This window comes from Cebus imitator, unplaced genomic scaffold, assembly GCF_001604975.1.
Source record: "Cebus imitator isolate Cc_AM_T3 unplaced genomic scaffold, Cebus_imitator-1.0 Scaffold297, whole genome shotgun sequence".
Taxonomy (NCBI): domain Eukaryota; kingdom Metazoa; phylum Chordata; class Mammalia; order Primates; family Cebidae; genus Cebus; species Cebus imitator.
In genome coordinates this window covers 1,772,212-1,794,021 of record NW_016107612.1, presented here as the reverse complement: position 1 = coordinate 1,794,021, position 21,810 = coordinate 1,772,212, and the positions used below count along the sequence as shown (strand labels likewise).

Here is a 21,810-nt window from a genome sequence, read left to right as displayed (position 1 = left end):
ACCACACACACACCACACACACACCGCACACACACACACCACACACACACACACACACACACGTACCCCAAGACTGTTAGGTCAGGAGAGAAAGATGAGCAAAGTTTCTGGAAAAAAAAAAAAGTACTTGTTACATCCTAGCTCTCCTCTCTTTTTATAGCTGAAGTCTCTAAAAAGAGAGTTCTCCTCTCTTTTTATAACTCATATGAGGTGAAGAGATGCCCAAAATGACAGATCAGCATTCTCTCCCTTCTGCAGGTGAAACAAGTTCGGGGAGCCTCCCACCCCTTGTGAAAAACCAGTTCGGGAGGGTGCAGTTACAGCTGAGCACCACTGGAGGGCAGGCTAGCCCACTGGCGATTCCTGAGATAACTTCCTTCACCAGAGGACCCAGAAAGAAATTAGGTGATGCTAGAGCCTGTTCCCACCTGGCCTGGTAGCTTGGGATGTCCCAGCCTACCAGTGGGTTGGCTCACCTGGATGGGTTGGCCTTGGCCTTTGCAGCCCTCCAGGTTGTTCCCGGCCCCCTGCCAAGCACAAGGAGAAAGTCCTCCGGCTGAGTGCCAAGCACGCACACCTCACACAGGGCCACTCTTACTAGTCCAGGGTCAGGGCACACCTAGCACCTAATGGGCCCATCAGCCTGGTCATGGGGGAGAAAGTCAGGAAGAGGATGCCAGAAGTTTACCAGGCAACCCTGGGCCCGAAATTCTGTCTCCCCTTCCTGGGACGTGATGCCAAGTTGACCTTGGCCTTCAGTGTGCCCAAGGTCACCTTCACACCAGAGGGGTTGCATTGCCTCTTCTCCTAGCCCAAGAATGAAGGATGAGTCCCTCAAAGCCTGTAAATGGCTTGGCAGGGGAGTTGAGGCTGAGGAAGGAGCAGAGGGTACCAACCAGTGGCACCTGGCCATGGGGGACAGGGGACCCCGGAGCTCAAGGACACTCTTTTCATTTGCTGCTTAGCCATTTTACTTCTCCCTTCTCCTTTTTCCCCGTTCATGTCTGCTCAAATTCTACACTCCAAGAAACCTTCAGCAGCTTCCCTGAAATAAACCACATTATTGTCGGCACTGCAGGGCTGGCTGGGCCTCCATCAAGTTGGTGTGAAATCGCCTTGTTCATTTTATTAAGCAACTTCTTCTCTTGCCACCTGCCTGCTTGGAGGCCTTGACTTTTTTTTTTGAGATGGAGTCTCGCTCTGTCACCCAGGCTGGGAGTGCAGTGGCGCGATCACTGCAACCTCTGCCTCCGAGGTTCAAGCAATTCTCCTGCCTCAGCCTCCCGAGAAGCTGAGACTACAGGTGAGCACCACTACACCCAGTTAATTTTTGGTAGTTTTAGTAGAGACAGGGTTTCACCGTGTTAGCCAGAATGGTCTTGATCTCCTGACCCCCTGACTGCACATTTAAATCACCTGGGAGTTTTAAAAAATCACTAGTTTTAAAAGGAGTATTTGGGCTGAATGCAGTGGCTCACACCTATAGTCCCAGCACTTTGGGAGGCCGAGGCAGGAGGATCACTTGAGCTCAGGAGTTTGAGACCAGCCTGGGCAAAATGGTGAAAACTTGTCTACAAAAAACACAAAAATTAGCTGGGCGTGGTGGTGTGCACCTGTAGTCCCAGCTACTTGGGGCATGGGGAGGGGGGTGGGATGCTGAGGTGGGAGGATCACTCAAACTGGGGAAGTGGAGGCTGCAGTGAGCCAAGATCATGCCACTGCACTTGAGCCTGGAGGACAGAGTGAGACCCTGTCTTAGGGAAAAAAAAGAGTGTTTAGAAAGCTCCCTGGCTGGGTACGGTGGCTCACACCTCTAATCCCAGCACTTTGGGAAGCTGAGGCGGGCGGATCATGAGGTCAGGAGTTCAAGACCAGTCTGACCAACATGGCGAAATTCTGTCTGTATTAAAAATACAAAAAATTAGCCGGTTGTAGTGGCAGGCACCTGTAATCTCAGCTACTTGCGAGGCTGAAGCAGGAGAATTGCTTGAACCTGGGTTCAAGCAGAGGCTGCAGTGAACTGAGATTGTGCCGTTGCACTCCAGCCTGGGTAACAAGAGCAAAACTCCATCTCAAAAAAGAACAAACAAATCTCCCTGAGTGATTGTAGCGTGCAGCCGCAGTGGAGACTCGCTGGTCTGGCCTATGCCATCTCTCGGAGAGGCTAGGCAAGCCGTGCACTTTTGTAACCCTTATTTTGTCCAGAGGATCCCATGACCTTCCCTCCCCAGATAAGGACACTGCATCCAGAGACTTTCCTAATGTTCCCAAAGGTACAAAGCTGGTAACTTGTGGCACCAGGAATCAAACCCAGGTCTTTGTGACTCCCTGTGACACCCGCAGGTGCTACCCCAGTTTTCTCATCTGTATAGTAAGGGGATGAGCGAAAGGACACGAGGACCTACGTTCTTCAGCTGCAAAGATGACCTTATGGCTCATTTCTATGCTCCCTTGGGGAGAGTTCTGGATCCTCAGCCACCTGCCCTGCCTGGTTATTTCCAAAGAGCATCACCATCTGTGATGTACTCTAGGCCCAACAATCATAGCAACAATCTCCTCTACTTTACAAATGAGGAAACAGAGACAGAGAGAGAACATGACTTGCCCAAGGTCACACAGCGAGTATTCAGTGGGGCTCAGACTCTAACTCTGGAGCAAAAGGAAGGGGTGACCTTGAGGTGGTCTTGGACTGGAGAGTTAACTGGCCCATGGGTCTGTGTGTTCCCTGGAGAGAGAGGGGCCCTCAGGAAGGCAGGAGGGCCTGGTGCACCCATCCTGGGCTCTGCTTCTGCCCCCAACCCTACCCTTCATGGTCAAGGCTAGGCCTGAGGACCTGTGGCCCCCACTAGAGCAGGACATGCACTCTGGGCACATCCAGAGCTTCCAGGAAGGACTTTTCAGTGGCTGGTTTGGTAAAGATCATCCCATCCGGGGCAAGGCTCAGGAAGTTCTAGGGGCTGCTGGTCTTCGCCCTGCCTCCCAGTCACCCAAGTAAAGCACCCTCCCTTGGCCCTTGGAAGCCACACCTGGTGGTTCATCCCACACACACCCCAACCCTGCCCTAGCTGCCCAGAAAGAGACCTTTGCCCTGGAAAGGAGGGAACAGCAGAGGAGCTTTCCCCAGGGAACAAAGGCCAACTGGGGTCCCCTGGGTTAGGAGCCTGGGGCCAGAGGCATCAGTGGTCCTCACGGGACCCTTAGTCCTCCACGTGCCCCCCACACACACATACATACACACACACACACATACTCCAGCACAGAGTCAGAGCTGAGGGGGGTGTCTGGGGCTGCCTGGAGGGGATGGACAGGTCTGGGTATCCTGATCATAGAAAGGGACCATCCCTGCATCAGAGTGACCACAACCCTGGAACTTAAAAAAATAGCAATGACACACTAGCCCTGGTGTCAACACTTGCCTGGCACATTATAGTCTCTCTGAATTCTGCCTCATTGAATTCTCACAACCATCCCATAAAGCAAATACTAAGTCTATCCTGTTTTACAGAGAAGGAAAGCGAGGCCCAGAGGATTGAGTGATTTCACCCAGGCAGCCCCTGAGTGGCTGGAATTCAAACTCCTGGCCATGAGTCCATGCCTGAGGTTTGACCCTGGAGTCAGCCACACCTGCCTCTAATCAGGAGATCCTTGAGGGGACCCTCAAGAATCCTGATATGTTTCTATATCAACCCCCTGTGGCAGATGGTATTTTCTAAAAACAACCATCACAAAATCTTCCACCCATATGCTCTTCCTACTATGTGACGGTGACACTCCTCTGTGACCACAACAGAGGTGACATTATGTAACTCCCAAGGCAAGGGCCTGAAACAGAGGAGGGCCTGAAACAGTGGCTCCTGGTTAGAATACAGTGGTGAGAGCATGGCTCACCACAGCCTCCATCTCTCAAGCAATCCTCCCACCTCAGCCTCCTGAGTAACTGGGACTACAGGCATGTACCTCCACACCTGGCTATTTTTTTTTTTTTTTTGTAGAGATGGTGGGGTCTCACTATATCATTCAGGCTAGTCTCGAACGCCTTCCCTCAAGTGATCTGTCTGCCTCAGCCTCCCAAAGTGCCGGGAGGACCCAGGCAGGACCACACTCTGCCTAGATAACGCTTCTACTTGTGTCTCTTGAAATGCTCACTTGTGGAGCCCTGGGCCATGCCACCAGGAAGCTCAGACTACGACGAATGGTCACAGGTAGGTATTCCCGCTGACAATTGAGGCCGCAGCTGACAGCCAGCACCCAGTGCCAGCCATATATTCAAGAAAGCCTTCTAGACAATTTCAACCACTACCACAATCTGACTGCCACCGTTGGGAAATGCTGCTCAAGACCTGCCCTCAATGAGGGCAGGACCTTCAGGTCCCCTGAGGACCCCCGGAAGTGTGAGGGATAAGTTTTAGGGAGATCTATGATGCAACATAAATAACTGGAACACCCCCCCCCCCGCCCCGCCGCTCACACACCCCTAGCCCAGCCAGGTCCCTGAATAGCTGGCGCTCCTTCAACGTGTTTTTCATTCACAAGCACACTGATGTGCCCGGACAACCCTGGGTATTGTGATCATTTGTCCAAACACCCAGATGGCAGGTGTTGACACACAAACCCTGACATAGGTCTATTTCAGGACCTTTGGGCCTCCCGCTGTGCACAGTGAGGTCTTCACCTGGGTAGGGAAAGACTTAGTTTCATATTTTGCAATCTTGGGTGTGGAATGAGGATAAAGTGTGTAAAATCAACCTGTGATGGATACTTGGCCTTAATCAACTGCCCTCAGGGCTCTCTGATCCCTGACCTTTTTTTTAAAGATAGCTTTATTGGGATATAATCCATACAGCATGACATTTGTCCTCTTAAAGTGTGTAAGTCAATGATTTTGAGTATGTCTACAGTTGTGCAACCATCACTATAAGCTAACTTCTTTTTTTGAGACAGGGTCTAGCTCTTTCATCCTGGCTGGAGTGCAGTGGCGAGATCACGGCTCACCACAGCCTCAACCTCCCAAGCAATCCTCCCACCTCAGCCTCCTGAGTAACTGGGACTACACGCGTGGGACACCACACCTAATTTTTTTTTTTTTTTTTTTTTTGTAGAGATGGTGGGGTCTCACTGTGTTACTCAGGCTGGTCTTGAACTCCTTGCCTCCAGTGATCTGTCTGCCTCGGCCTCCCAAAGTGCTGAGATTACAGGCAGGACTTCACTCTGCCTAGAATCTAACTTTAGAACATTTTTTATCATCAGCCAAAGAAACCCTGTGCCAATAGCAGTAACTCCTCATTCTCCACTCTCAGGCTGACACAACCACAAATCTGCTTTGTCTCTCTGTGGATTTGTCTATTCTGGACATTTCATCTAAATGGAGCCATATACTATTGGTCTTTTGAGAGTGGCTTCTTTCACTAGGCATAATATTTCCAAGTTTGTCCGTATTGTAGCATGTATCAATACTTCATACCTCTCTTTCTTTTGAGACAAAATCTTCCTCTGTCACCCAGGCTGGAGTGCGGTGGCGCCATCTTGGCTCACTGCAACCTCCACCTCTTGGGCAGAAGCCATGCTTCTGCCTTCCGAGTAGCTGGGATTATGGGTGCTTGCCACCACGTCTGGCTACTTTTTGTATTTCTAGTAGAGATGGGGTTTTGCCATATTGGCCAGGCTGGTCTCGAACTCCCGACGTCAAGTGATCGCCCACCTTGGCCTCCCAAAGCGCTGGGATTACAGGTGTGAGCCACCAGGACTGGCCAGTACTTCACACCTTTCTATGGCTGAAGAATATTCCATTGTGTGGACATACCATATTTTGTTTCTTCATTCATCAGTGGATGGACATTTGGGTGTTTTCCACTTTTTCCCTATTATGAATCATGCTGCTACATACAATTGTGTACACGTTTTTGTGTGGCCATATGTTTTCATTTCTCCTGGGTAGATAGCTAGGAGTGGAATTGCTGTGACCTCTGGCCTTAGCACTCTGCCCCCTTGGCTAGGGATCCACCATCTTCCCCAACAGGCCCAACTATCTCATCCTTCAAGTGCCTTCAAGGAAGCCTCGCTGACTCCCACGGCTGAGGTGCGTCTTCTGTGCCACCCCACCTCCAACCTTTGTACATTTCATATGGTGATATGATTGCCTGGGTCCTGGCCTTGAGACCAGGTGACCAACTTGAGAGAGACTTTGGTTCACCACTGTCCATCCCAAGGCCTGGCTCTCCTGCTGCTGGAAGGAGAAAAGACTGATTCTGGGGCCAGAGCAATCAGGAAAGGCTTCCTGCAGGAAGTGGGGCTGGAGTTGGGTTAATAGGTTGGTTTGCTCCAGAGTTGGGCAGAGGACTTTGATGGCTTCGGTGGAAGAAAGGTGAGGACAGCTTGGAGAAAGGCAGGATGGATGGACGACAAACAGGCAGAGAACAAAGCTCAGAGCCCCAGGCTAAGTCTCTGCCCCTCTAAGGCTGCAAAGTGCCAGTGACTCAGATGTGGAAGGAGGCTCACCGGCTGCTGCAGGAGGCTCCCACATTAACCCTCACCTGCCTGGAATTGAAAAGCCACAATGGAAGCACTAGGCGTTAACCCTCAGCTGCCCAGTCCTTGAGTCCCAGGGCCAAGGGCTGTGGACATGGCTTTGAGACCCCCGGACGGCCCCGCCCCGCCCCCCAATCTGGTTACTTGAGGCTCAGCCTTCTGATGCCAGGTGGTGAACTTGCCCAGAGAGCACAAAAAACCGCGGAGTGGCCAGCGGCTTGAGCGCCCCGCGACAGACAAGTGTCCTAAGAATTGGTGCCTCTTCTAGGGAAAAGGAAGCCTGGGCTCCAAGGCCTTAAAGACTAGACCTAATTTTCCGCACGGATGAGTAGCCCCAGGCCCCGTTCGCATCCGTCTCTATCTCACCGTGTGTCGTAGAAATATGCCATGTTTCCAATCTCTGGCGGCAAGAAAATGCCGAGCTTTTTTGCTATTAAAAAAGGCAAGAAAACACTGCAGTCCGAATCTTGCCCAATACATCCCAGAACCCAGCCTTGGATGTTGCCCCGAGGGCGCAGCGCCACTCCCATCAGCGCTGGGGGTCCAGGCGGCCCTGGGGCCCCACAGGCCCGGGCTGAGCCCTCCCCTCTGTTCCCGCGTCGTTGGCCCTGAGCGCATAGCGCTTGGAACTCGGAGGTGCCACAGGCTTGGGCGAAGCAGGCCGGGGGAGGGCGCGAAGCGGCGGCGTTGCGATCCTCAGCCACCCGAGTCCCAGCCTGGAACCCTCGGATCCTAGGGTTCGGGCCCCGAACGTTCGGGCCCCCTCGGTGCCAGGTGCCCCGAGTGCCGGGGCGCGCCGGGCTCGGGCTGGGAGGGGCGGACAGCGGGCGGGACAGCGCCCCCGCTCCGCCCGTGGGAGAGCGCGCGCCCCTCCAGGAAGCGCCCGCCTCGCCTCCTGCTTCCCTCCCCACTCCCCTCCTCGGCCGAAGGGAGGAGCCCGAGCCGCCGCCGCCGCCACCGCCCGCCCAGCCCGGGAGGAGGACCCGAACCGGAGCGGCTGGGAGCGCACGCGAGCGGGCCGTGGTCGCGAAGGCAGCGCCCTGAGCCCGTCCCGCGCCCGCGGGCCAGGCCGAGCAGAAGCAGCGCCCGGGCATGCTCGGGCGGCCCGGAGCGCGGGCAGCGGCAGCCGCGCGGTGAGGGCGGTGGCGTCCGCGGGACCCGCGGTGAGTGGGGCCCGGGCGGGCGGGGCAGTGCCCAAGTTCGGCTTTGGGGACGGGCTCCTGGCGCCAGCGGAGGGTCCCAAAGAAGCTGGGTTCCGCCCTCGGGGGCTGCGGCGCCCCAGCCCCCGCCGCCCGAGCGAACCCGGACTCCGGCGCTTCGGTGACTCAGCTCCGACCCGGCCACGCGGGGGCGCCCCGTCGACGCCCGGACTAAGGGGGAAGGGCGGGCGGGGTCCCCGGGGAGGAGGGCGCCCTCCGGGGTCGGAGCCCAGCTGCTTTGGGGACCGTCCCACCCGCCCGGAGGTGCCTGGAGGGCGTCCGGGAGGCGGAGTCCCGCCGCTGTGGCAACTGCTGAAGGCGTGAGGTCGCGCTGGCTCTAGGCGGGTGCGAGCCCCTCTCCGCACCCCTCTGCGCTCCTCCCATCCCTCACTACCCACCCCTTGCCCCAGGCAGCTGCAGGAGGGCCAGCTCCCAGCCCCGGAACGGGGAGCCCAGAGGGGGAGTAAGGCTGGGCAGCTTCCCAGAAGTCGGAGTGTGTTTGCAAACTAGTTTTTGCGAAAAAGCTGTCTGGCACCTGTGTGTTTTAAGGGGGTGTGGCGGGGGGCATGGAGAGAGCGGGCGAGCAAGGCCCTCTTTTATTCCCCGTGTCCCGCAGCGATGCTCCTCTGAAAATAGAGGGGTCTTACTCCTCTCTTCCCACCCCATCCCCCAGCCTTGCCCCCTTTCGTCCCCCAGTTGGAGAAGCTTTCCTATGAGGAAGGGGCTGCTTTCAAAGGGGGCTGTGGTTTGCCCAAGGTCACAGATATTGCTGGCTCTGGCAGCCAATAGCGGGTTCATCTTGCATCTGAATCCCCTGCCCCATATGTACTGGGGGAAGGGACAAGGGGTCTGGGAGAATGAGCTGAGCTGCCCTTTGTTTTATCTACCCTTAGTTTTTGCTCCCTTAGGGGTGTGCGCTGTCATCAAAGGGTGGGGGGCTGTTTCTGCACCTTGGGCATGCACAGCTTCAGAGACTGCAGGGAGCCCATGGTTTTGGGAAACAGGCAGTGAGCGCAGATTTTAATTCCTGGCAGCTCCAGCCTGCCTATGGACGGCCCTGATGGGGAGGCCTGGGAGACCTGGGTCTGAACCCCACCTATAACCAGCAGGGAACTTGGCCCAGACCCTCTGCCCCTTGGGTCATCATCTGTGAAATGGGTTAATGTTCCAGGGCCTGCCTCCTGGAGAATGAGCATGAGCATGAAGGCATGGTTTTATGGCATTCCCCCTGGCATGGGTCCCGGTGAGCTCTAGGTCCCGGTGAGCTGGATTGGGAGGGGTCATCCAGGCAGGTTCCTCCTTAAAAAAACCGGGAGGAAGGGCGACGTGGACGCTTGGGTTCTTCTCTTGGCTGTCATTTCCTGTGTGCGTGCCTTGTCACCCCTTGAACTTGGGGTTTTTTCTGTCTGTAAAATGAGGCAAACTGTGACATGACCCAGCTTACAGGGCAGCTCGGAGGCTGGAACTGGGGAACGGGAGCAGATGTTTTTGCAAGCAGGGAGCACTTCATGAGTGGCAAGTGTCGTATCTCTGGTGGTGTTCCAAGGGACACTCCCTCCCTGGAATGTCATGAGAATTAAAAAGTGGGGCATAAGGGAAGAAGAGGGCCAAGAATGGTACCGCAGGTTCTAACAGTAAGGACAGTACCCCACCCGGTCCTCCTCCCAGCCCTCAGCTTCTGTATCTGTATAACTTTATATTCTTTTCAGGTAATTGTGTATTTCTGTAAAGGTAGGATTAAATTAGATTGCAGGGACTCAGGTGCCAGCACTTACTGGTACGAGATAAGTGCCTGGTAACTCCCAGCTGGCAGTGCCATGGGAATATTAGGAAGCCTGATGTGAGTGACTGCATCCAGTTTTCCTTCTGGGATTATCTCAGGCCAGCTTGCTCCTCCCCCTCCTGTCAGGACTTCTGGGCTGTTCTAGGGGCAGGGACCTGGGGTGAATGAAATAAGCCCAGGAGAGGTGGTAGGTCTGATCCAGGTGTCCCCATATCCCCCGCCATCTGGCTGGCCTCCCAGGGCTCTAAGGAGTGAAGAGAAAAAAGAGCATTCCCTAGTAATTTCCTCCCTCCTGTCAGAGCAGGGGGCATCATCGCCAGTCAGGGTCCCCATCTGAGAAGCCCTCAGCTCAGGGTCAGGGTGCCCCCAGCCTGATGGAGGTCTCTGTCCCTCTCTCCTCACCTGACTCTTATACACAGACAGCACTGGGGCTCCTGAGTCAGGAGCAAAACACCTCAAGGACCCGGCTCCTTCCCCCTTGCAGAATATGGCCTCAGAGAGTGGAGGTGGGATCTCCCCCAGGCCATAATGGACACGGTGTGGGCTCTGTGGGAGCCAGGAGGCCAGGTCTCCCTGTGATCTTGGCAGGCAGCTGCTAAAAAAGTCCACAATCACATGTCTCCCTACCTCCCTTTACAGAAGGGAGGATGTGGGGGTCCCACAGTGCCTGAGGACTGAGCCCAGGTTAGAGGCACCTCCTGGCTCCCTGCCCAGCGCCTTCTGCCCTCACTGGGCTGCCTTCCCTCAGTTCCCACTTTTGTGGGAGAGTCAAGAAGACTGCTGTTCCACATCCTGGAACATTTCTTTTTATTTAGTTTTTTATTTCTTTTAAGACAGGATCTTGCTCTGTTGTGGAGCATGCTGGCGTGATCTTGGCTCACTGCAATCTCCATCTCCTAGGTTCAGGCGATTCTTGTGCCTCAGCCTCCCGAGTAACTGGGATCAAAGGCACGCACCCAGCTAATTTTTGTATTTCTAGTAGAGATGGGGTTTTGCTATGTTGGTCAGGCTGGTCTTGAACTCCTGACCTCAGGTGATCTACCCACCTTGGTCTCCCAAAGTGCTGGGATTACAGGCGTGAGCCACTGTGCCCGCCCATAGAACATTTCTTTACTTGTCCTGGCCACACCTGCTCTGAGGTCTGTGATCAGACTGTAGTGAGATTGTGCCACCATCCCTCCTCACTACTGCATCTCCTGGTCGTATTTTTCTTGGGGCATTTGCCACTCTTAAAAAATCATCTTCTTTACTCATTGGTGCACTAGCTTATCTGCCTTCCTCCCCAAAGGGTGTCAGATCCACAAAAAGTCAAGATCAAACTGTTCCTCTTGCTTAGGGCCACGTCCCTGCACTTAGAACAGTGCCTAGCACATAGTAGGTGCTCAGTAAATCCTTATGTGAGGAATGACTGCACCTGCCCCTCCTTGTAGCCTCCTGTTGAATGAGTCTGTGATGCTGAGTGATGGATCCGGGAGAATTATAAGCTTGCCCTCTTGAGTCTCTGGAGGGATCCCTGTCTCATCATGCTGAGTGCTGAGGAGAACATGGCCTTGCTGACATGACAGCTAGATTTCAAACTTGTAGTCTACAGAGCTATGGGAGAATCTAAGCCACCCAGTGTGTGCTGCTCAGCTGGCCCATGGCAAACCAGAGTTCGAAACAAACCCGGAAGCTCAGCTCCCAGCATTCACTGCGCTCTTACGATACACTTTTCTCAGGTTGGGGCACCAGAGGCATGTCTCTGAAAGACTGTTGGGAGGGCCCAGCATGGTGGCTCACACCTGTAATCTGAGCACTTTGGGAGGCCAGGGTAGGCAGATCACTTGAACCCAGGAGTTCAAGACCAGCCTGGGCAACATGGCAAAAACCCGTCTTTACAAAAAAATGAAAAATAAACAAAATTAGCTGGCTGTGGTGGTGCATGCCTGTAGTCCCAGCTACTTGGGAGGCTGAGGTGGGAGGATTGCTTGAGCTCAGGAGTTTGAGGCTGTAGTGAGCCCCGACTGTGCCACTGTACCCCAACCTGGGTGACACAGTGAGATGAGACCCTGTCTCAAAAACAAAAAAAAGACTGTTGGGGCCCAACCAGAGGAGAGAGGGGTTAATTAGAAGAGTTGTCTTCTGGGAGCTGGGCATACTCCCTCCTGTGTCTTGGAGAGGGGACAGCCAGGGCACATTGGGCAGGTCACATACCCTCAGCTCCTGATGAGGCAAAAGCCTGGAGGGAGACAGCTTAGTTGCAGGGAGAATGGGCTCCTGAACTGCTAGGCGTGTCCCCACCACAGGGCCTTTGCACATGCTGGGAAACAGGTAGAGGAAACAGCATGTACAAAGGCCCTGTGGTTCAGGAGCCCATTCATTCATTTATTCAAAAATATTCACTGAGAGGCCAGGCGAGGTGGCTCATGCCTGTAATCCCAGCACTCTTGGAGGTTGAGGCAGGTGGATCACGAGGTCAGGAGTTTGAGACAGCCATGGCCAACATGGTGTAACCCTGTCTGTACTAAAAATACAAAAACTAGCTGGGTGTGGTGGTGGGCACCTGTAATGCCAGCTACTCAGGAGGCTGAGGCAGGAGAATCGCTTAAACCCGGGAGGCGGAGGTTGCACTGAGCTGAGACCGCACCACTGCACTCCAGCCTGGGTGACAGAGTGAGACTTCATCTCAAAAAGAAAAAAGTTCACTGAATACCTGCGGGGCACCAGCTATGGCTGGCATACAGCCACGATAGAGAGAGACCCATGCCTTGCTCTCCTGGGGCTTCTGATCTATTAAGATCCCAGCTCAAATTCGGCCTCCTCCGCCCCACGCCATCACAATCACTTCACCCTGTTTTATTCCCTTTATGGCATTTTCCACTCTCTGAGATTTCCTGCCTTTGTCATTTGCTCACCCCTCTGTCCCCCCAGCTCCATCCCGAACTCCCATGCCCAGAAATTGAGTGTGTCTTGATCATGGTTGCACCTCCAGAACACAGCAAAGTCCCTGGTCCAGAGGAGCTGCTTAAGAAACATCTGTTGAAAACAAAACAAAAAAAAAACAAAAAAAAGAAACATCTGTTGAATGACCACATGGATGGCTGCGTGGTGAGGGAAGCCTTCCTGGAAGGTGGAGACCCAGAGTCACAGGTGAAAGAGGAATGACATCTGTGCACAAGCCTCTTCAGTTTACAAGGTTTTCACTGCTACCTTAAGAGCATAAAGAAGAAAGTAGTGGTGAGAACTCTAGTTATCAGGCGCTCCATTTCCTGTATGAAGAAAGTGAGGCTAGAGAGGTTAGGGGACATGGCCCAGGTCGCATAGAGAATGGGTGACTTTCCCCAGCACACCTCAGTCCCTTAGGTGGGCAGGCAATGGCAGCAGGTGATGTCCCACCCAAGGGGACCTCACCTCCCCAGCCCCCAGTCTTTCAGTCCTAGGCAAGTCCACTTTCTCCCAGATACACAGCTTTCCCCATTCCCTCCTCCATGGGAGTCCCCTGCCCTGGGAGCTTGGCCAGACCCACTCTCAATGTCCACTAAGAACTCAGAATCTCCCGCAAGCCAGAGTACTCCATGCCCATCCCCACATGGAGCTTCCTGGGAGGCTGGAGGGGAAGGAGCTGAGACCCAGGAGGGAAGAGTGGCAGGAAAGGACAGAGCCCAGTCCCTGGACTCATGGGGAGTACAGTGGAGGCTGCCTCTCAGCCTGCTGGGCCAGCCCCTATAAGTGACAGGAGCCTTCCAGTACAGGCTGAGCTGAATCTGGGGCCTGGTGGGGGGAGGGGTCCCAAGGGAAGCCCCCTCCCCTGAGAGCCAGAGCTTAGCGATTAGGTGGACGCTACAGAGAATGGCCTCCCTCTGAATGTGATCTGGTAGAAGCTGGGGGTCCCCAGGGGGGCCTCAGGGCCAACCCCTGCTGCAGCCTTCTTGCCGTGCTGTCTGCATCTATATTTATCCCCGTAATGGCCTGGCTGCCTGTCGGAGTGTGGTGTCTTCGGAGCGCAGCAGCCGGTGCCATCGCTGCCGCGGTGAAGTGATTTGTGTCAAGGTGCCGCCCCCACCTGGTTGAGAGTGCCAGCCTGCTCCCCGGGGGCTGCCTGTCGCCTGGCAGAAGCCGGTGCAGCGGCGATGGGCAAGTGGCAAGGACCCCAGAGAATAAGCTTGTGGCTAGACCCCGCCCACTGGAACCAGGATGCAGGATGCTGGGGCGGCCAGCCTGTGGCCAGGGTTCCTGTGTGCCTGGAAAGTGGGGCCAGATAAACTCTAAAGTCTTTCAGCTCTGAGACTCAAAGAACTCATGACTCTGAAACCCCAGAATTCCCAAATTCTGGAATTCTGTGAATCTCTAGTCCTGGGCTTCTACAACTCCAAGATGCCATGGTCTCTCTTCCTCTCACCTTTTCACTCTTCCTCACTTTCAACGAACGTGTCAGGCTTCCCATTCTGTGCCTGTGGGTGTTGGGAACAACGAGATGAAAATAGAGTTTGGTTCCGTCTTTAAGCTCCAGTGAGGGTGACGCTTCCTAAGCCAATGGTTATAATAGGGTGATATTGTAAGTGATTCCCCCTCAAGGACCAGGGAATCGGGAAGGGCTTTGTAAAGGAATCCCTGGATTCTTGGTTTGTTTTTTCTTAAACCACATTGAAGCATCACATGCAAAATAGAGCAGACATTCTACATGGACCAATCAATGACTGTTCAGAGACTGACTCATCTGTGTCATCAGAACCCAGATCAGAAACAGACCAGCACCAAAGCCCCCGTCAGTAACACCCATCCACTTGTCCTACCGCTATCCTGACTTCCGGCAGCGTACTTTTGTCCATGTTTAAAGTCACCTAAGTGAAAGCATAGATGACATACTCCTTTCTGTCCGGCCCCCTTCACACAGCACGTGTGAGACCCATCTGTGTTATTGCTACCGAGTTCTTCCTTCAAGCTGGCTGTGTGTTGTCGACGGTGCGTTCATTCACCAGTCATGTCTCCCTTCTTCCGATGATAAGGGTTTGGGTGGGGAGTTCCAATGTGGGGCTATTACGATTAGCACTGCCATGAACATTCCTGCATGCATCTTTCGGTGAATACCTGTGAGTGTTTACTTGGGGCACTAATATTTCTCCTAAGTGGTTGCTCCAATTTCTACTCCCTCTGGCAACCTGTGAGTGTGTTCCACATTGTTGTCAACACGTGGTATTATCAGCCTTTTAAAATTTTGGCTGTCCTGGGGGTGGGGATGGGTGCATAGTGCATTTTTTTTTTCCTGAGATAGAGTTTCACTCTGTCGCCCTGGCTGGAGTGCAGTGGCGGGATCTCAGCTCACTACAACCTCTGTCCCTCCCCAAACCTGTCTTCCCCCTCCCCACACCCATCTTCATCTCCTCCCCACCCCAGGTGATTCTCGTGCCTTAGCCTGCTGAGTAGCTGGGATTACAGGCATCCGCCATGCCTAATTTTTATGGGTTTTTATGTGTTTTTGTTTTGTTTTGTTTTTTTGAGACTGAGTCTTACCCTGTAGCCAGGCTGGAGTGCAGGCGCAATCTTGGCTCACTGCAACCTCCACCTACTGGCTTCAAGTGATTCTCCTGCCTCAGCCTCCCAAATAGCCGGGACTACAGGTGCATGTACCACGCCCAGCTAATTTTTGTATTTTAGTAGAGATGGGATTTCACGATGTTGGCCAGGATGGTCTCGATCTCTTGACCTCATGATCTGCCTGCCTCAACCTCCTAAAGTGCTGGGATTACAGGCATGAGCCACCGTGCCTGGCCTAATTTTTGTATTTTTAATGGAGACGGGGTTTCGCCATGTTGGCTGGGCTGGTCTCAAACTCCTGACCTCAAGTGATTCGCCCCCCTCAGCCTCCCAAAGTGCTGGGATTACAGGCGTGAGCCACTGTGCCCAACTGCGTTTGGTTTACTGAGCTGAGTTTGAAGAAAGAAATCGCTGTGAAGGGGGAAGGCATTCCAGGCAGATGGAACAGCACTTGCAAAATCAGGGAGACACGAAAAATACTAGCTGGAACTCTGTGTGGCGAACCGCAGAGCTCGAGCCAATGGTATGAGGGGGCGGACTTTGAGAGCCTCAACAGGGAACGTGGATGTTCTGAGAACAGCCGGGAGCCGTGGAGAGGTTTTCCTCATTTCGAGCCAGTACCGGCAGTGTGTCAAGCATTTTGTCATTTCCATGTGTCGGATAAGAAAACCAAACTGAGACACAGGAAGACCAAATGACTTGTCCAGAGTCACATTAGTGGAGGCCCAGGAGGGAGAGTGGTATTGGGCTGGGAGCCAGAGGACCAGAAGCATGTGGATAAATGATTCAGCCTCCAAGCCTCGGCTTGCTCATCTGGAGGATGGGAGTAACCATGATAACACCTCATTCAGGGATGTTGTGAAGCTACAAAATTTCAAGGACCTGCAGCAGGCATCATTCTTCTCATTTTATTTTTGTTATCTCCCCATCAGCATGGCCACACCTACCTTCACTCTTGCTTGCAGCTGACAGGGATGGGGTGGGCTCTCTGAGCTCCCACACTTAAGAAGGGTAGCCCAGAGCTCCTGCCCTAACACCCTGTTTTCCAGCCCCATGACAGATCTCCTAGGAACTAAAGATTGCTGTCATGGTTAATTATATGTGTCAACTTGGCAAGGCTTTGGTGACCAGTTGTTTGGTCAAATAAAGGTATTTTTTAGATGCAATTAATATGAAATCAGCTTAGCCTCCATTATGTGTGGCCTTCATCCAATTGATCGAAAGCCTTCAGGGCAAAGCCTAAGGTTTCTTAAAGACGGAATTCAGCCTCGAGACTGCATAGAAACCCTGCCTGGGTTTCCAGTCTTCCAGTTTGCCCTACAGATTTCAGACTTTCCAGCCCCCACAATCGCAAGAGCTAATTCTTTTTTTTTTTGAGACGGAGTTTTACTCTTGTTACCCAGGTTGGAGTGTAATAATGCAATCTTGGCCCACTGCAAACTCCACCTCCCTGGTTCAAGCGATTCTTCTGCTTCAGCCTCCCAAGTAGCTGGGGTTACAGGCATGCGCCACCACGCCCAGCTAATTTTGTATTTTTAGTATTTTATATTTAGCTAATTTTGTATTTTTAATTTCTCCATGTTGGTCAGGCTGGTCTTGAGCTCCCTACCTCAGGTGATCCACCCGTCTTGGCCTCCCAAAGTGCTGGGATTACAGGCGTGAGCCACCACACCAGGCCATGAGCTAATTCTTTAAAATACATTTCTCTCTCTGCATACGTAGATATCCTCTTGGTTCTGTTTCTCCAGAAAACCCTGACCAATATGGTTGCCATTTGTCTTCCTGGATCTTCTCATCAGGGAAATGGGATAAAGGAGCCAATTTAGACCTGGATGCATTCAAGACACATTCCAATCCCCCAAAAGTTCAGTAAACTTAGCAGCCATCAGGGCCTGTAGGGAATGGGCGTGTGGTTAGCTAAGGGTTCTGTTTAACAGAGCATTCCCATCCAGACTAGAGGTTGCAAACTCAGAGGTCTACAGAGACCCGGCTGGGAGCTCAGTGTGTGAAGCCAGCAGGGCTTATATGGAGATCAGGTGTGACACCTGCCTCATTATGCCAAATCCATGCTACACCAGAGCCACCCCTTGGGTGTGGTCAGCCATAGGGTAGCCACATTGCAACCTCTGATCTGTGGCCTCATGCCTCAAAGTGTGGTTCCAGGGAGGCGGCCGCAGCATCACCTGTAGCTTGTTAGAAACACAGAATCTTAGGCCCCTCCCCAGACTTGCTGAATGAGAATCGGCCTTTGAACAAGACGCCCCACTTACTCAGCAAACCTGTGATTTGTGTGTACGTAACCCACATCAGAACCTCCAGGAGAGCGTGTTAAAACACAAGCCTACGCGTGCCACTCTAGGGCTTCTGCTAGAGCAGGTCTGGGTGGGTTCAGGGTGTTGCATTTCTTTTTATTTATTTATTTATTTTGAGACAGGATCTCACTGTTACCTAGGCTGGAGTGCAGTGGCACGATCATGGTTCACTCTAGCCTCCACTTCCTGGGCTCAGGTGATTCTCCCCATCTCAGCTTCCCAAGTCCCTGGGACTACAGGCACGTGCTACCATGCCCAGCTAATTTTGTTTGTTTGTTTTGTTTTTTGGCATTTGGTGTAGAGACAGGGTCTCGCCATGTTGCCCAGCCTGGGCTTGAATTCCTGAGCTCAAGTTCTACCTGCCTCAGCCTCCCAAAGTGTGGGGATGACAGGCGTGAGCCTCTGCACTGGTGGGTGCTGTGTTTCTAGCAGGCTCCAGGGATATGCATCGGTGACCTGTCTGGAAAACACACGTGTAGCAATGACAGCTCCGAGCCACCTCAGGAGCCTCTGCCATCAGAGGTGATACCCCACTAACCAGGATTTGCTGGGTGCAGAAGGACTTGGAGGCCCTGAGGGTCCCAGAAGCCACAGGGCCCAGGAGTGGGCACCACCACGAAGACCTTGAAGGTTGTGTATCCAAGCCCATAATTCTCTCCCTAGTCCCCCGTCGCTACCATGGCCTCCCTGGGCTGCCCTGGGCTGTGTCTACCAGCCTGGAGGGAGAACCTAGAGCCATGTTTCTTAATCAGTTTTTTTGTTTTTATTTATTTATTTATTTATTTTGAGACAGGGTCTCACTCTGTTGCCCAGGCTGGAGTGCAGTGGCATGATCTCAGCTCACTTGAACCTCCACTTCCCAGGTTCAGGTGATTCTCTTGCCTCAGCCTCCCAAGTAGGTGGGATTACAGGTGCCCACCACCACACCTGGCTACTTTTTGTATTTTTAGTAGAGACGGGGTTTCACCTTGTTGGCCAGTCTAGTCTTGAATTCCCGACCTCAGATGACCCACCTGCCTCGGCCTCCCAAAGTGCTAGGATTACAGGTGTGAGCCACTGCGTCCGGCCCTCTCAATCAGTTTTAACCTCTTGCCCCGTGTATGTAAACTGTTAACTTTACACATCCCCCAAGTTTTTTATCTGCTTGCCCCTCTCCTCAGACATTAAGAATCCCTGGGGATTCAGACACCACAGAATGGGTTCCTGACTACTGCCTGGTACTGACCATGACCAGGCGACCACGTCCTTTAATTTGTTACTGCCACCAGCAAAACAGACAATTTATTTTTTTCCTTCTCTTTCTTTTTTTTTGTTTTTAGAGACAGGATCTTACTCGGTCACCCAGGTTCAAGTACAGTGGCACGATCACAGCTCACTGCAGCCTTGACCTCGCAGGCTCAATGATTTTCCTGCTTCAGCTTCCCTAGTAGCTACAGGTGTGTACCACCACACTTGGCTAATTTTTTAATTTTTAATTTTATGTGATTCCCCAGCCCTGATCACAACCTGCGCATAGAGACAGGATCTCGCTATGTTGATCCAGGCTGGCCTCAAACTGCTGGCCTCAAGCAGTCCTCCCACCTCAGCCTCCAAAGTGTTGAGATTGTAAGCGTGGGCCGCCACGCCTGGCCTGTTTTTTCCTTTTCGGCACATCAAGTTGCGTGTGCTTTTCTGACAGCACAGAATGCCCTCGCTAGAATTTACAGTGGGACATCCCACTGGTCCCAGCTCCTCCTCCCCACCAGCCTCTGGAATGGGGGCTGCCTCTCTGGCTGCCTCAGGCCTGCCCTTCACCTTCCAGCCGCTCTCCTCCCCTTTGGGGTTCCTAGGCCTCCTCCTGGGCCATCTGCTTCCCTGTGCTTGCCTCTCTCACTGTCCCCTCCTCTCCGCTCATTTCTAAGTTGGAGCCCCGCACCCAGCCAGCAGCAGCCCCTCCCCCACAGTGAGCTGCTTTGTGCTGCAGCTGGTCCCCGGCCAGGGCTGCTTTCCACTCCTCACAGCCATGAAGAATCACTGATCAGGCCTGGTGCAGTGGCTCACGCCTGCACACTTTAGGAGTCTGAGGTGGGTGGATCATGAGGTTAGGAGTTCGAGACCAGCCTGGCCAGCATGGTGAAACCCCATCTCTACTAAAGGTACAGAAAATTAGCTGGGCGTGGTGGCATGCACCTGTAATCCTAGCTACTTGGGAGGCAAAAAGAATCACTGATCATAGCAAAAGCTACCTATTATTGTTCCAAGTGCTTTACCTCACTGAATCCTCACAACACCTAGGAAAGCACTCTTCTTTGGTCTTTTGTTTTTGTTTTTGTTTTGAGATGGAGTCTTGCTCTGTTGCCCAGGCTGGAGTGCAGTGGCATGATCTTGGCTCACAGCAACCTCCGTCTCCTGGCTTCAAGTGATTCTCCTGCCTCAGCCTCCTGAGTAGCTGGGATTACGAGCACACCACCACGCCCAGCTAATTTTTGTGTTTTTAGTAGAGACGGGGTTTCACCATGTTGTCCATGGCTGGTCTCGAACTCCTGACCTCAGGTGATACATCCGCCTTGGCCTCTGCAACTGCCCGGATTACAGGTGTGAGCCACTGTGCCTGACCAGAAGGCATTCTTATTGTCCCCATTTTACAGAGGGAGAAACAGACATAGGGAGCTGAAGGATCTTGCCAGAGGTCACACAGCAGTTAAACGGCAGAGCCAAGGTGGGAAGGATGGAGTGATAGCAGCCTTGGCTCTGGGCTTGGTCACCATTCTTCCCTGGCTTAGAAAAACCACTACCTCCTTTGAGCCTGAGTTTCCACCCATGTGAAGTAGGGCACAGTCCCTCTCCTGCTGGCCTCTTGGAGCCCAGGGTTTGAGAAACTGCCTGTGATTCTCTCAAGTGATGTATGCAGGGGGAGTTGGCTATGATGATGAAGCCTGCCTGGCGAGCCCCCGCCTCCCTCATTGATTAGGTGCTCCCATGTGCAGATACAGCTGTAGGTGCTGGGGAAACAGTGGCGATGTCCCCCTGAGGGACGGGGGCAGACGGACAAACACAGGTACATAGACAAATATGTAAAACAATTGTACATTGCAGTGATCTGTGAAGGAAGCAGCATGGAGCGGAGATGGATTACGTCAGCCTGGGTGATCAGGGAAGGCCTCTGAGGACGTGACATTAAGCTGACAACTAAGACCTTGCCGGTGAAGAAAGGCACTCCTGAAAAAACAGAACAGCAAGTGCTAAGGCCCTGAGGCAGGAGAAAGGCTGACATATGCTGACATATTTGCCGAGCAGAGGGAGGCCAGTGCAGCTGGGGCAGAGGGAATGAACACGGGGAGGGTGGCAAGAAGTGGGGACAGGTCACGCAGGGTCCTGTCAGCCTGGGTGGGATTTGGGGTTTGTGTGACCTGGATGAGGAGGGCACGGGAAGATTTTCAGGTAGAGCCATGGTGACATCTGACTTCTATGTTTAAAGACTCCCTCTGGCTCTGGTGTGGGAGAGAGTGCAGCCGGGCACCCAGTACTTTGGGAGGCCGAGGGGGGTGGATCATGAGGGCAGGAGTTCGATAATGACCTGACCAACATGGTGAAAACCCATCTCTACTAAAAATTAGCTGGGCATGGTAGCTTGCGCCTATAATCCCAACTACTCAGGAAGCTGAGGCAGGAGAATCACTTGAATCCAGGAGACAAAGGTGGCGGTGAGCCGAGATCGCACCTTTGCACTCCAGCCTGGGCAACAGAGTGAGACTCCATCTCGAAAAAAAAGAGAGTGCAGCTGAGCTTGCATCAGAGATACCTGTTATGGGTCAGGATGTGGCTGGGCATGAGATGATATGACCCAGGCTGGGCTGACATAGTGGAAGCGGGGAGATGGGGTGGACGCCGAATGCGGCTGGAAGGTGAAATCAGCAGCCGTGGTGGGACATAGGAGGTGAAGATAAGAGGGGATGAAGGACGATGAGTTTGTATCCTAGTTTTCTGGCTAGAACCATGATGTTCTAGGCCTGTGATTCCGCACTAGTGTCCAAGCCTGTCCTGCCTAAGGGCAAGATGCCTCCTCGCTGGGGCCAGTGGACCCTGTGGAGGCTGAACCCTATGTGTCCTTTTGTTTCTTTTAAGATGGGGTTTTGCTCCATCACCCAGGTTGGAATGCAGTGGCACAATCACAGCTCACTGCAGTGTCAAACTCCTGGGTTCAAGCCATTCTTCTACCTCAGCCTCCCAAAGTACTGAGATTACAGGTGTGAGCCACCACTGGCTCCTGTGTGTTTTATTAACTCCACAGCCCCGGGGCACTCAGGGAGTATTTGTTAAATGAACCAATGAATCAATGCCTGGGAATTCCTAGGCCCTGTCCTCTCTCTGCCTCGGTTGACCCATCTGTCAAAGGGACCAGTAGTTTCATAAACTCGCTCTCCAAGCTTTTTGCCTGGGGGGCCTGGTCTCCCCAGAAGGGCTGTGCCCATCTGTGCCAGGAGTCAGGACCATGCCT

At 53.2% G+C, this 21,810-nt stretch overlaps 2 protein-coding genes across 5 annotated transcripts in view; both read left to right on the top strand.

Annotated features, from left to right (window-relative positions):
• The window catches only part of NLRC5 (NLR family CARD domain containing 5), a 111,866-nt gene extending 99,006 nt beyond the window's left edge, over positions 1-12,860 (top strand). Inside the window, exon 50 of the transcript XR_005196041.1 lies at positions 12,850-12,860. The gene's annotated coding sequence lies outside the window, so the exon portion shown is untranslated. The remainder of the gene's footprint in view (positions 1-12,849) is intronic.
• CPNE2 (copine 2) overlaps positions 7,430-21,810 on the top strand; it is a 56,180-nt gene continuing 41,799 nt past the window's right edge. For 3 of the 4 annotated variants that reach the window (XR_001817586.1, XM_017502668.1, XM_037729309.1), the window contains exon 1: positions 7,430-7,688. The gene's annotated coding sequence lies outside the window, so the exon portion shown is untranslated. The remainder of the gene's footprint in view (positions 7,689-21,810) is intronic. The other variant, XM_037729308.1, reaches the window with a different exon arrangement.